The sequence below is a fragment of the Mastigoproctus giganteus genome, chromosome 2, assembly GCF_048544385.1.
Source record: "Mastigoproctus giganteus isolate SK-2022 chromosome 2, ASM4854438v1, whole genome shotgun sequence".
NCBI lineage: Eukaryota > Metazoa > Arthropoda > Arachnida > Uropygi > Thelyphonidae > Mastigoproctus > Mastigoproctus giganteus.
In genome coordinates this window covers 203611124-203622412 of record NC_143576.1, presented here as the reverse complement: position 1 = coordinate 203622412, position 11289 = coordinate 203611124, and positions in this window count along the sequence as shown.

Genomic DNA, 11289 nt, shown 5'->3' with positions numbered 1-11289 from the left:
GTATTCTTGAGCGCGGAAAATGAAAGAAAAAAAGGAATGAGAGAAGGAAAATACAGAGAGAAGAGAGAGAGAGAGAGAGAGAGAAACTAGACGAAGTGCGAAAAATGGAATGCAGAAATTAAAAAGTGAACTTGTTAAAACAGAGAGTGAAAAAAAAAATTAAATTAAAAACACTTGAAATGCCCTACCTTTACTGTTGGCATTTCACACGCACACAGGGATATTCATCGTTCCTGTAATTAGCATCAGCGTAAAGCTCTGTCAGGTAATATAAATCAACGACACACGTCAGGCATCAGGTCATTAAAAAAAGAACTGTTATTATAATCGACCCTCGCCGGCGTTCCCTGTGACACGCCGATAGGCGGAAAATTAAATGTCTGCACTGATTTCTTTACCAAAAACAGTACCACACTCGGAATTGAAGAAGACAAAAGAACTCCTTCACAATTTCAAACACGGAACTCGGTGGTGCCATCTGGCGCCTTTTAATTATTTATCGGATTAATTAAATATTAATATCTGTTTCTTACGAAATGTTGTCTAAGGGCAAAGCCCACAATAGCGTACCAGCGTGAGGAGAAGAGCAATGGAGAAGTTAACGTGTTTACTTGGGTGCAGAAAGAGAAAGCGAGATAACTCATCGATGTGGATGGACTACACACCCCTTGCGTACAGGTAATCAACTCGTTGGTGGTTGACGATCGGAAAACACACGTGCGAGATCTCCAGGGAACGTTAAGCTTTACCGAGATGAGGGCGGGTCTGTCACGACAACGAATGTCTTCCGTTCACATCACGCAGTACTATGAACAGCTGCTACGATGCATCGCTGTCAGCACGCAACGTTAGACACACAAGGACACACGACACAAACTCACCGCTGAAAGCGATTACCAATTTCAGTTGTTGCAGACGACCAAAGTGCCTTAAGGAAGTTCAAGGCGTTGGAATTTCACCTGTTACAAAACACCGAACGCTGTCTCAATCGTTGTTCGCCAATAATCCTCTTCCCCCTAACTTCAATGTCATGTACGTAAGTGGTTCTTTTTAACTTTAGAAGAAAGAGTACAGAACCACCTGTTGGGTTATTGATCGATTTTCCAACTGATTTACTTATCAATAGACTTGAACTAATAGTTATTGTTATGGTGTTTCATTGCGCTCAATTTCGTTGGGGGAGTCTGTTCATGGCTTGATTAAAATGTAGTCAAATTGCGTAGAAAATTGACCACGAAATTTCCAGCTCATAGATGCAGAAATAAGACGGGATTTTACAAATTGGATAAGTGGTATGGTGATGTGCATTGGACACAAATTGGCCACCACAGTCAAGAATTTTATAAGGACCCATTGGCTGAAGAGAATCAAAACAAAACTTCTGAGATCGTGCGCTTAATTATGTTAGATGAAGACCGCCATGACTTTTTCTTTAATTTTTCTCCCACTGCCATCATTAATTTTGCATCACCTGGATAGAGTGGACGAATCTGAAAATCTGAAAAGATTTGTTTTTTATAAAGCTGGGTGGTTAATGTGACAAATGGCTGCTCATATGGGTGCTACAAGAACAACAAGAAAATATTGAAAAATTGTGCTTGAAGGATTATGCGTTTATGCATCCCACTGTTTGGGAATCACCAAAAACAGACTACAGCAAGAGATCGTCGGTTCGCTTGATCAGCTACACGGCACAGATCCCTGACTATCAGACTGATTTCAACCATCTTTTCCAACCTGTGCCAATGAACACCATTAACAAATGACTGAAGGAAATTTGGTGCACTGCTCTGTCTTTCTCTTTCACCATTCCATTGTCGTCAGCATTTCCAGCGGTGTTCTGAAATCAGATCGACAGGATGAATGACATTGAATAGTCGAAGAAACTAAACTCGTTAAAATAAGCAAAGTGTTGTACTTTTCTTATTTTAACGGGATTAAATTTTTTTATATATAATTGTGCAAGACAGATTAACATAATGCATTTTAAAACGACGAACACAGTGTTTGGTGTGTCTTTTTGAAATCAAACGGTATGTTGATACCATCCTGAGACCATTCCACAACCTTCATGAATCCTATCCCAAATTCCATATTTCAACAAGAACTTTATAAATTTCTTGTTAAATATGGCCTCTGGGAACCAGAGAAGTCCAATGTACTTCTCTTAGTTCCCAAGATAGCCTAATACGTTTCCAGCAAAACGTGTCTGAGAAATAAAGGACATAAAATGGGTTGACTTACATTGCTTTATCAGTCAGGCGATTTATGACGGAATAGGGATTTTGAAGCATGCTGAAGATTTGTTAAGGGTTCTGAAGTTTTTTAAGAATAACAAATCGGGAACATTCTGTGGCCTCGAGCTGTTATTCCTTATTTTAATATTTCTTATTCCCAAGTATCAAAACTTCACTGAAATGGGCACGTATTTGGGTCTTTAGAGGAGCTTAAATTCCAGCAGCGTGGTTGAGACGTCAAGGGCACTAAACAAGTCCCAGAAACACTTCCAGTCGTGTGCAGAATATTCGGATTCTGTACATCGATAAAAAATTTCCTCTCTTACGAAAAACGTAGGTGAAGAGTAAGCTGTTTATTAAAAGCATGATACGTTCCATGATCCTAGCTTAAATACATTAAATAAAAACAATTCCAGTCGCTTTGGAACCGTGCGATAAATTATCGGACACTTCAGGAAAAGTCTTTTGATGACACTTGCTCGTTTAATTGGATGAACCTCTCCCCTTAATAGAGTAGCAGTCTGACATCGGAAGTGATCCCACTAATAACCGAAAGCTGTTCTCAGTTATTCGCTTCATTATCAAAGACTTTAAATTCTAAATTTATTACCATTTGCGCTGAATCAGGTGCATTTCCTTTTTCATCTTTGAAATTAATTTTAAAAATTATCAACACCAAAACGATCTTCCAGCTGAGTATTTGAGCTACCACCGACAACAACCATAAATCATCACTTCACCATAGTTTACGTCATCTATGCAAATTTCTGTTTTTGAACATGGCAAATATTCAGAAAGAAAATTAATACGCACTGGATATAAACAGTGTGAGCTTAAGAAAATCTTGTCCAATGTACTAACTGTAATATCAATACCATAGCAGTTAAATTTTATGTTATTTGCGAGACTCAGTAAGCAAGCTAATAGCAGTTTTATTGCACATCCAGTACGGCCATTGGACGTGACATTAAGCATTAAAAGCGACTTATTCTCTCTTCTTCTCAGTGATATATGGACGCCAACAATGTTAAAGCCATGTGTTACACCAATAACACGAATCTTTCCTTCCTAAATATCGCATTCTTAATTAATATTTCCAAAAATGTATTTAATTAAAATTAATGGCCTCACAAAGGGAAGTTAATTTGCAGAAACGAACGTCACACGATGCGGAAAAGGCAGTTTCGCTGATGAACGACATTTCTCATTTGGTGATTGCGTCAGTGTCAGTTCCAGGTGAACGTTCTTTTGTATCTTGGGATGATTATATAATGCTGAGTGTCACTTCAAGTCTGACATATTTCTCGGCAGCAGATGGCCACCCTACCTTTGTTCTTATGAACACTAAGACAAAACCACACATCAAATTAATTTCCCGGCAATAGAGTACGCCTTTTGTTCTTTGCTGTCGAGAAACAAATCATTCACGCGTCTCTGGGAACAGCAGTCACGTGGGTTGTCTCCCTCCCCCTCCTAATTTAAAGACGACAGAGGTACTTCTCTGTAAGTTCTAGAAAACAAACAAAGAAATCCACACTGGAGAAGATTAATAATTAATTATGACCAGAGAAACAAAATGATGGATTCATCTTGCTCCTTTTGAAGTCTCATTGCAAAGCCACATACAGACAGTGACATTGAAACCGGAAGAAATAGCAAATCGAAAAATTTGGGATCTGCCAAAAATGACATTTTGTGAAATAAAATCTCAAAAATTTTATTTCACAAAATATTTCAGTAGCTATTAAATATCATTTAGATACCGTTCAAATATTCTTAGATTATGACGTCTCTATGTGTATTGAATAAGTATAATCTTTTCGGACGTTTAGAAATTTCTGGAGAACAACGGGTTCTTTTTTTTCCAATTGTCACAATGGAAGAATTGTGGAGGTAAAAGACGTTCCTAGGAGAAAAAAAATGTGGTAGCTGCAGTGGTGCACAAAGGGAGAGGAAAGAAGTAATTTGATTATCCCTTTTTCTTCTTGACTGAAAAAACCGTCTTATTTTCGCTCGCTTTCATCTGAGATCATCCGAGAGACTTTGTCATTCTATTAATGTCAGAGTACAAAAGTTCGTCCAATCCTTTCATTGATTCTCCTGTTTTTCTTTCCTACAACCGTTCTTCCATTCTCAAATATCCAAAACTAAAAAAAAACAACCGATTGCAACTGTGTTTTTGTATGTTCTATTTTTATCTTTCGTTGTCGTATTTTCTTTTTTGATGCCCAAGATCGCATCGCAAGGGACTATTCGCACAATAGCTGGCACTCACCTTATTGCCATCCAAAATGAAAATGTTAGCTTCATGTGAGTTTCCAGTAGTGCCGTATGTCATTCTAGAGTATGCACGTTGAGTCTACATTTCAAAGCATCTGGTGCAATCACCGGATGCGCTTTGACTGGGTCATATGTCACTGAACGAATGAGCCACTGTGAAGGTCAATAGATCAATGAATCCAGACAAACTTAGTACGATATTAATTTGCAGGAATTTCTGCAATATTACGTTTGTCCAAAATTATATAGAAGCAAAGATGTGTGTAAGCATGCGTGAAGAAATCAAGTTAGAACAAATACGTCCTTAGCTGTACAAAAAGGGACCAAACAGTCTCAAAATCTCGCCTAGGCATTGACTCCACTAGATGACTGAAAAAGCCATAGGTACTTGCAGCCATGCAATCCGGGAAGGCTTTCTACAGTGTCGGAACAGATGACGTTTGCGTGTCCATACGCCTCACTTCCTTCCAAATGATCCCACAGGTGTTCAATTGGATCGAGGTCAGGCAAATTCGGAAGGCAATCAAGAAGAGTGATATCTTCACTGTGTTCCTCGCACCACTGGTGCACAGTGCGGGTCCGATGACATGGCACATTATTCTTAGAAGATCCTGTCTCTGTCCGGGAAAAAATGCAACATGCTAGAATACAAATGGTCTCCTAAGATCTACCAATAGACCTCACGAATGAAAAGTTGGTCCATACGTATCAGAAGCCCTATTCTTGCCAACAAAACATGGCCCATATTAAGCAACCACCACCATCTGCCTGTATAATGGGCACCATGCACGATGGGTCTATAGATTCATGTTGCTTACGAATGGATTCGTGTTGCTTTGACCCGTTCTTTGTACAAAGTGCCGTGAGCAACCGACAAGACATGCTGTTTCCGATATGGAAGCACCCGATGCAGGAGCTCCCACAGTCATGCCCTTTGGAAACTCCGGGATATCTTTACTATGTCCCATAACTGGTACGTTATCACTTTGACTTGCACGGCCAGATATAAATTACCATTGCTCTAGCATAGAAAGCTGTTGGGTTTTTATACTGCGAGCTATGCGTTATAGTCCATTACGAATAGGCTGGTCATAATTCAGTGATCACTGAGTGTAGTATCCCCGTTAGTATCTCTATAAATCCTTGCATTCTTGTTTTAAAAGAAATGAATTTGACACGAAAAAATTTAATCTCATTATACTTATTTCAAAAGTATAAAAGTATAAAAAGCTTAACTATAATCAAAGTTGGAAATCAATACAGAAAACCAGATCTCTCACGAATATAAAAGTGTATTTAACAAACCTTCAAATGGAAGGTGGGAAAGAAAAAAAGAGTTATCACGGCGAATTTCCAGTCTGGCAATGGAATTATAAATTTGTCAGTATCGAATGACTGAAAAAAATTGTATATTTGAATAAATAAGAAAACGGGACTGCACTCCTACAAATATTTGTTTAATGGCATCGAATATTATTAATTCATGAACTTCAAACATCCCTTAAATGTTAAAAATATGTTTTATTCATAAGGAAGCTCCAAAGTATCGCGTTTTCTACACAGTAAACTTTGCACAGTTGCAATAAAAATGAAATTTTTCGTAAAATAATTCAATATATATCAGTTCATGAACTTATAAATTTATACGCTGCTACCAAACAATAAAATTTGGAATTTTCATAATATAAATATTATAAAATTAATTTAGGATTAAATCTTCATGTTTTGATTAATTAATTACTTCTCTTTATAATTAATTTGGGTATCGTGCTAAGACTTGATAAGGGAGAAGCGAGGGATTTCTCACGTTATCACAGAGCAGATAAATCACGTGTCTGCCTCCAAAATTAGTGACGCCCTTAACACTAACGATGGCAGTTGGCAGCAGAGCGTGAAGCGTTTTGACACTAGAAATATGTTAATTCCATTTAAGGTGCAGTCAATGGTCAGATAACAAAAATCTACCATTCATTTTGTTCTTTTAATACGAGTGAAACTGAGAAGGATGCAGAAAAATCCATCTTTTCCCCGTGTTCCATTGCAGGGAGTGCTAATTGCATTTTCTTTTCTTACATCGAGTAATCCTCAGCGAAGAATGAAAGTAACACTCCCACCTTAGCAACACCAGACTCGCCCGTGCATGAGGAATAATGCTTCTGCAGTTTCAGAAAAACGGGACTTTTCTGTGGAATATGCTAAAAGGAAAGAATCATCGTTCAACAGTCTAGACATTGAACATATTCTAAGACGTTTCTTATAAATACGTACGTTCTTTTCAGGCTCGGTTCGGCTCTAATACTTCATATACACTGTCCAGTCTAAATATTATGATCCTCCATGTTTTAGCAATCGGCCTTAGTACAATTAGTGATGAGGCGTGGGGCGCCCGCCATTGCCAATTTGTAAACAACATTGGAAACGTCATTGCCGGTTTGGAATTGGTACAAACATCGATGAGGTGTCCTGCCTTGTTTCAGCCGATAGATGGAAAACGGTGGAACAGCTGACCATGGGCTTTAACCAGAGCACCACCAGTGATGTTTTCTAGACCACAATCCTACAAAACCTCCTCCGTATGGGTTTTCGGAGTTGGTGCGCTGTAAAGATATTCATATTCACGGCCACCCATTACCATAGACGCGTAAGTTTGCATCTGAATGATGGCATTGGACCATTGACGACTGGAAAAAGTCGGCTTTTTCGATGAATCACGTTTTCTGCTATGTAGACGATAGGGTGCGAGACAAACTGCGGACAGGAATCACTCCAATTTCCTGGTCCAACAGGCAGATGGAGGTAGTGTTTTGGTTTCAGCATGTTTTTCTGGGATGCTCTTTGAGCCCTCACTTCCCCTAGACCACACTCTGAATGCTAAACACTACTTATCCACTGTACGCTGATCAAGTGTACCACCTCTTCATGGTGACTGTCTTCCTGGAAGGCGCAGGTGTGTTCTAGCAGGATAATGCGCCCTTCTACGTGCCGGTAATGTTCGAGAGTAGTTTGACGAACACGAAAGGGACTTCCAATTGTTACCTCGGCTGCTGAATTTGCTTCATATGAATCCCATAGAACATCTCTGGGATTACGTGGATCGACAGGTCCAGCGTTTGGATCATCGCAGATCTACGGAACGTACATCACATCTCCTGCAACTTTCAGAGGCCTTATAGAGTGAAACGTACATGGGCCTATGGCCCAGGTAACGTGTATTACGGAGGTAGGCTTATAGAGTCCACGCCTCGTCATGTGGCGGCGGTATTGGTGCCAAGAGGAGGACATAACCATTATTAGGGAGGTGGTCATAATGTTTAGACTGGACAGTGTATTTATAATTATAACGTATGATAATTGTTAAAAAAAAAAGTATTTAATTCGAATAATTAATCAACTGATATCAACGTATTGTAGTAAGTTTTAAAACTCTCCACACATGGTGCCAATATCTTTGGGATATAATAGTGTTAGTAATAGTTTATTATTTTTCATGCTGAAGGATCAACATCTTTAGGAATGTATCGAAAAATAAAGCAGCAATACCGGGAAGCAATCATTGTCCAAAGAGAGCCATTGTAGGTAGCACAATGGGTAGAATCGCAGTCCTCCCCACATCTGGTGGAATAAGACCTGAGTTCGAGTCCTGTCGATGACACAAGGAATTTTTATGGGCCTTTTTCACAGTGTGGCTGAGTTAGTCGCTGTCATGCATAGAAAGCAAGGTTTCGCCCCTGTAAATTCGGGTTTTTCATCCATAAAAACACGCAAATCGACCAGAGAACACACGCAATTCACGAATATAATACATGTGGGCAGATGAATTCATATTCCGGGTGGTGCTAGCGAGACATTTATTTATTATATAAAAAACAAAGCAAAATGTGATCAATAAAAAGAAATTTTATAGGTAAAAATTATGTTTTCAGAATAGAAAACAATCGAACATTCTTTTATGCTTTCTCATGATCAATTTCCGACTATAATATGAAAATATTTCTCGGAATCCCTTGTCATAGCAACCATGGACAGATGAATGTCTTAATTAGCGCTTGTTGACTGGAACTTTCTCTAACCGAGAGAGCAAGAAGCGAGAAAAGAATGCTGGAGGTAAGTAGCTGCGGAAGGAAAATTATTCCAACTGGGAAGATGGAGCTAATTTTAATGAGTGCAATAGTTTTCTAAAGGTTGAAATGAAAGCTTTTTTTTTAATCTATAGGACTATGTTAAAAATATTGAACTATGTTTTTCTAACTTTCTTTTTCGGAAGCTTGAGTTCGTCGGTGATATCTCAAAATAAATCCAAGTTAGAAGATCCTTATTTTCAAAAGCATATCGGAAGAGTGTTCTAAGAGGGCCCGCGTTATTAATAGACTCATCGTTGGCAATTTTTTTCTATAATTGATAGAAAAAAATTTCTTCTAGAATAAAAACGAGATAAGCAAAAGCTATAAAAGGAATATATTTTTGAGGTAACGTGGAGCGAGATCTGTGTGAACAATACAGATGACCCTTCACATGCTACGTCCTCCTTAAATCATTAAATGGCTGCTGTGACTATTAGATGCCCTCGTAATGGTAATAGTCCCTTTCTTCCACGCTGTATGGTGCAGACCTGATCTCAAATCGCGTCAACGATGCGAGGAACTTTTTGTAGGATTTTTTCACAATGTGGCCAAGACAATCGGTCTCGTAAGTTAATTGCATGTTTTTTACCTTCTAGAAACTCCAGTTGCTTTCTTTTTGTAAAACGGACAAACCAACCAGAGAACACATGCAGTTTACAAGCATCATATACTGTGGGTGTACAACTACCTGCTGGAGTAATCCAAAACAAGAAAGAAAGAAACCTTAAAAACGACAACAAGATGCACGGCAATGTCTTGAAAACATTGATTAACTGTTAAAAGTGTAACTTTATTATATGAAAAATATATAGTTATTTAAAGTGATAAAAAATCGATTGTCACTACAATAATAACTTTTAAGGACACACACACACACCCACACACTGCTCTAACTATCAATGACAGTGCTAAGCTCTGATTATCGTGAGATTATGAGCATCGTTGTATTTGTGTTTATTTTTTATAAAATAAACCGTTCTATCTCGTATAAGTCGAACATCACAGTCGCCTTATCGCTACTACAACGGCTTATCTCTTAGTTTTGGTGTTCCTTAACTCAACAAGTTAAAAAAAAATATATCCTAACATTGAATATCCCATCCTTCATTACCGGTTTCCTAGCGATTGACCAGATAAGGATTATCCAGACCCATTGTAGTGTTTTCCTCCCCTTCCAGGCTTTAAGAATTGTTTCTGTTTCCCAGTGAAAAGAATAAAAAGAAAAAGAAAACATTCAAAATGAGGTTAAGATTGTTACCTTAGCAACAACCACGAAGGCAGAGTGAGAGAAAGAATAAAGGGACGTGTTCAGAAAGGTCCTTTATACAACGCTCTTTAGGGGAAAGGCCGAACAACAGCGGTGCCATTGATTATTCTCATTGTTAGACGGAAAGTCAGCTCCTGAACGCTGTAGACTCCCTCTGGGTTCCGACATTGTTTATGGCATCCACTGAGGAGGCTTCTTCGCAACGCATATGACAAGCACGAAAAAGGAATCATCCTGGCGTGTAGGAATACTTGCTAACAACACCACCTGTTCAAAACAAGCGTCGGAGTAGCCTAACCTGCTTTCCAATACGTGCTCAACACGCCCTGATAAAAATATCTTAACTCTGTTGAAGCGTGCTGCAAAAACAGAAACAAATGCAACTGGAAAACCACTACGTCTTTGGTTTATTCCTTAAACAAAATATAAGAATACGAGCCCAACATCGATATTCACAGGAGACGGATCAAGCAGTGAATTGAATTTATCACTTGGCAGAAAGAACATCGCGCAACATAATAAGTTTCTTTTTAACACAAAATTAATTTGAGCTAATGGTAATGACATCATGTATCATCAAAATGGTTTGTAAATACAGTTTCTGAATGTAGAAAAGACCGGATTCAATTTCAACCAACTTTGCATTTTCTTCTGTTGTATGATGTTACCACTGACCCATATGTGGGTCAGTAGTAACATCATACTGTAACTTACTGCAACATCAACTCACTTAGATATTAGAACTAACCCATTTGTGGGTCAGTTGTAACACCTAGGGGAGTACAAGATTCTCTTTATGTGTAGTGTTACAACTGACTCAGACATTGGTCAGTTATAACACTGACACGTCACGGGTCATATCATCATGGTGCATTGCTTAGACAATTCTCGAATTCTATAGCAATTAAGGCAGGATGGAATTATAAAGTGTTACCATCGACACCAGTTTCCATTAATCTTCCAAATAGAGCCATATTCTATGTGGACCATTTCACGTATGATATCACCCGCCTCAGTTTTTTTCTCTCTCTTGTATGAAATCTCAAACACGAAAGATATTAGAACCCTTTATTATTATTATTATTATTTAGTACCGTGCTTGGATCAAATGGTGAGAAGTTGAAAAAAGATACTTGTTGACATTAGACTTTAATTTCTGTAAATTGTAATTTTTCGGAAATACGTCTGAAAAGAGGTTGTTCCAAAAAATCAGAAGTTAATGGAATAAATGAGGAAGAGCAAAAGTTGGTGAGTTCGAAGTTGGACAGTAAAATTATGCTCACTGGTTGCGGAACGTGGTCGAACTGTGACAGAGAGTGGACAGACTTTGTAAGAGATAAGTTATTAATTAACCTAACTGCCTTCTTTTGAATGGAGTCTAGAA